Source organism: Schistosoma mansoni, chromosome 7, assembly GCF_000237925.1.
Source record: "Schistosoma mansoni strain Puerto Rico chromosome 7, complete genome".
Lineage (NCBI taxonomy): Eukaryota > Metazoa > Platyhelminthes > Trematoda > Strigeidida > Schistosomatidae > Schistosoma > Schistosoma mansoni.
Genome location: NC_031501.1, coordinates 4,163,512 through 4,168,143, shown reverse-complemented (window position 1 = coordinate 4,168,143; position 4,632 = coordinate 4,163,512). Strand labels below are relative to the sequence as shown.

Here is a 4,632-nt window from a genome sequence, read left to right as displayed (position 1 = left end):
GTGATATGTGAGTGTGTGAAGCTGAAGTGATATGGTGATGTTATGTCTTGTTGTGAGAATGTGGATCGTCGTTGAGGGATGACTTCATGAGAAATTATGTTCTGAGTATCAAGCAACTGTTCTGGCATTTATTAGGGTATGTTAAATTAAGTGTTTCTTATACTTTGAAGTGTGTATCAATAAATGTGTGATTATGAATATATGAAGTGAATATAACTAGTTGAATGTGTTTGAGAACCATGCAGTAAATATCTAATTTGCAAAATGTCAATCGATTGTCTCAAACTCGACTGTTCCTTTACAAATATCAGTCAATCGTCGCCCACTTCATTGTTCTCTCGTTTCTACATCAATCATTCCTTGTTCTCGTTCTCTTTCTTCGATCTTCTTAACCTTCTGCCTCCAGGCATTTCACCTTCAATTAACCACATATACTAATTATATCCGTCAACATCAGTAGCACACACCATGTGAGATGAAGTTGAGAGTAGACATTTAGTTGTATTGGGCACATACCAGTCTGTAGCTCGTGTTTATAATCAGAATGCAAAACCGTCAAATGAGACTGAATAAATAACAGTTCGTAATGTGCCCAAAGTGTTAATATAAAACTCTGTCAAACAATATTTACAATAGATTTGAACATCATTGATCAATTGACTGATTTGAAGGGTCTTGATATTTCAATAAAACTCCTATGATTATGGTGAAGAGAATATTCATTTTGACGAGTTCATTCATTCATTCATTCAACTTGAGTGCTGTTGTACAATCGTGTTCACATTTGATGGTGAGATTGATGAATAGATGTTGTGTGTTTGCATATTTGCGTGTATTGAAATATTTATTTTAGTGGTTATTGGAGATGATGGATTTATCGCCGATATTATTTTGTTGTTAACATTACCGAGGTTTCACTTGACGCGTTCAAACAGATCGAGCATCGAGTGGAGAAATGTAATGTAATGTGATTATTTCTGTTCATTGAAATATTACAAATATACCATTTTCATTCATTTCAATGCTGTTTGTTTAATTATCCATATTATGCAAAGGTGTTTGACAATATACAAACATACACTGAAGAACTCAGTTGGGATAATCTCATCGGTTCTCTCCTATTGGAATTATTTTCTTTTGAATGATCAATTCAGAATGTGATTGCATCCATTCATTGTGGTTGATTAGATCATTCGATCTTTTGTTTTTCTCAACTGTCTTATCGAGTTCGATGTTGTTGAGGAGAGTATTGTCGACTGAACACTTCTGAAACAAGAGTGGATCTCACGTGAACCGATCCGGAGAACGAATGATATTTATTCAGAATACAATGATGATAACCTCATTCTACAGGGAGGAGAGTGGACTGGAATTTGTAAATGATTTATCAGTGGAATGTTTTTGTTAAATCAATTTCTCATCTTCATACAAGCTTTCTGATAAGAAATCTATTCATTTCACACATGTGAACAATTTTTGAACTACTACTCTCAATTTCATTCTATCTCAGTTAGTTAAATTTCAACATAGATTCAATTCACTTTGTCTGAACAAATATAAATCCTCATTCAATGTTCGAATTGAATCCTATTGAATAACACATTGAAATATATAAACTGTTTGTTTGCCATTCAACTTTCCATCCATTTTTTACATAATGTTCACAAAGAACAGATGTGTTAGTGATTGCATGATTCAAATATTGAACAGTTTCAGCATAAATACCATAATGGTTAATGAGTATACACGATATGATGAGAATATGTATTAGAATTTTCCACTTTCTAATTGTGTAAACAAAGAAATATATTTTTCCGAGAGTCATTTTGAATATGATAGATCTCTTTTATTTTGTTTTTCTTCTTCTGATTGAATATTGTGAGTAAATAGAAGTTGGGAATGGATCAAATTTCGACTCCAAGAGGAGATGAATTATTGATTTGTTTCTGAAAAATGATAAACAAATTCACCTTTTGTATGTTTATAATTGATGGGTATGATGGAAATCAAATGAGGAAACGTCATTGATATTTGGGAAATGTCATCTTTATTCACTGCGATATTTTAAATGGTATTTTCCAGGATCTTTTTATTGTTGTGATTTTCGCCTCTGTCAGCTATCATTTGACAAAATCACCAATTAGATTCCTTACTTATATAGCCTTATTCTTGTGTAAAGCCGATGACACGTCGAACAACATTTGCAACCTTCTGAAACTGGAATTCTTATTGGTCCTTCTTTTTTAGCCTTGCTGGTTATGGCCCAGAACGCAATGCGTTTCGTCCTATTTGGGACTCGTCAGATGGATGTACCTGCATTCAGAGTTGATATGCACTCTGGGACTCGAACCCAGTACCCTCGCTTCAAACGCCATCGCGTTATCCACTCGGCCACTGAGTCCTGATAGCCACTTGCTTGTGCAATGGGGGGAAGTTTAAATTCATTTAGTATTGCTTGTTTGAATCTTCCCATCGATGTGTTAGGACTGCAACTGGTCAGTCTCTAATTGGCATATGTGCATACTGTGCGTATTACCTCGATATAGCCTTTATTCACATGCATTATAAGCAAAGTTGGATAGTGGCTAGCAGTGGAATCCAGGACGTGCGTTTCGTCCTATTTGGGACTATCAAGAATCAGTAGCTGAGTGGATGGTGTTTGAAGCGAAAGGTACTGGGTTTGAGTCACAGGGTGAACATCAACTCTGAGATGCAGGTACATCCATCTGACGAGTCCCAAAAAAGACGAAACGTGCATCGTACTGGATTCCACTACTAGCCACTATCCATCTTTGTTTATAATGGGACTTTGTGATTTGTTACTGATCACCTTAAACCATCAGATTGATCAATCAGTTATACATTAAACCATTCACTTGCCAATAATTGATGATCAGCCAGTTGATAGTGTGTGTGTTTTTTTTCTTTTTTTTAAAAAAAGTTGCCTTTTTAAAAATACAAAAAAAACTTTTCTTTTGTTTCATTAAAAAAACAAAAAAAATTTTATTATCGGTAGGTGAAAGAAAAAGTTTATGGTTGATTTATTTTAATTTTAATGAATAAATGAAAAAAAAGACCATAGAGATAGACTTGATATGACATGATATAATATAAGTTCATTGGTTACACCAGTTTCTATTCAATTCTTTATCGTTGAAATATAAGAATATGAATTATTGAAAAACAATCACATTTGTATGATTAATGGAAATTTGAGAATTTCAGTCTCTTTTTTGTGAATGAAATTGATTAATGTCAAATAGTTAGTTAGTCAGGACATGTACCTACATCTTAGTATCGATGTTCATTTTGAAACTATCATGTAGTAGTTATTTTTTTCAAATACCGAGATTTCTATCTATGTAGTTGGTGATCCACTCTTGAACTAAATTGTATATACCACTGGGAAGCTTTTCAAATGAAGAATTGAGCTATTTTTGAGCCATCCAAAATCGTTAAGTAGTAGTAGTATTTATTTACTTATTTAGACACAAAAATATTGGTACAAAGGGGCACCAGATATATACATACGCCACGCAAATCTCATTTGATTTTTGTGAGGGCTGGAATACTATTGCTCAGGTGCCCAAACTGAAGCAGGTGGTTTTCTTAGGGGTCCACATCCTGAGCCTTCGACCTAAAGGTCGGATACACAAGGCAGTGGAGCAACGTCAGGAGATGCAGTCCCATGGTAGCCGATGACCAACGATTGATTCATACGCCATTTGTTCCCTCAGAAAACTGGAGTCCATGTTCACCATTGGTTTGGAATCACGGTTTTCCAACTCATTTAGGTGGACTTTCCGTGTCCACTAACCCGATTAAAGCGCCAGACATTCGCTTTTCGTCCTCTCAATTTCGTAAACAACAACCCCTCCACGAGAAGGCAGTGAGTAGGACTACTCTGGCAGCGGTTGTATGCACGTAGCCGCATTTCGGGAGGAAGAGGTGACCTTCCCCACTCTCGGCTGTACCAGGGTATTTAGGGGCTAAGATAAGCATGGCCTCTGCGTAAGTAGTAGTATGTCACCTACAAATGAACACATATCTTTAGTATTTTATGAAACATTACATAATCACTTTACAATTATGATCCCGTGAAGCTTATTGAGCCACCAGTATCGTCTATATAAACGAATGATTAACCAACAAAGAAATGAATATCTCCCTGAGTGATATGGAGAAGATTAAACAAACATAAAACATTGCTGTTTTATCACTTTTAGTTCACAGTGGCCATGTAATAAGTGAACGTTACTCCTGGTCTCTTTGAAACCACTCTCTAAACTAACTATTGGTTCAAATAAATCCATTAGTTCACCACTAACTAGTAGTGTTGGACAAGTTTTCATTCTTCATTGTAACAATCCAATAACACAATCTTTATCATTTAAATTAACACTAACTCTATCTAACATTGAAAAATCATGTTAATTAATTAGTAGTATAAAAATTTAGATACATAGAGCTTGTTCAATGTTTTCTGTTACGTTTTTAGATACAATTATAACTGAGTTTTTTATTCGAACTAGTTTTTCTTGCCAGCAAAACATAATCACACTCTATTAGCATTAGTCTACTTCCTAATTCTTACTTCATATATCAATCTTCTCGAATATGTTTAGTTCTTGG

The 4,632-nt window shown here is 34.7% G+C and overlaps 1 non-coding gene across 1 annotated transcript; it reads right to left on the bottom strand.

Annotated features, from left to right (window-relative positions):
- Positions 1–2,332: 2,332 nt before the first annotated feature.
- Positions 2,333–2,402, bottom strand: Smp_tRNA_00149_Gln_TTG.1.1. Its single transcript has one exon. It is a non-coding gene (tRNA).
- Positions 2,403–4,632: the final 2,230 nt, after the last annotated feature.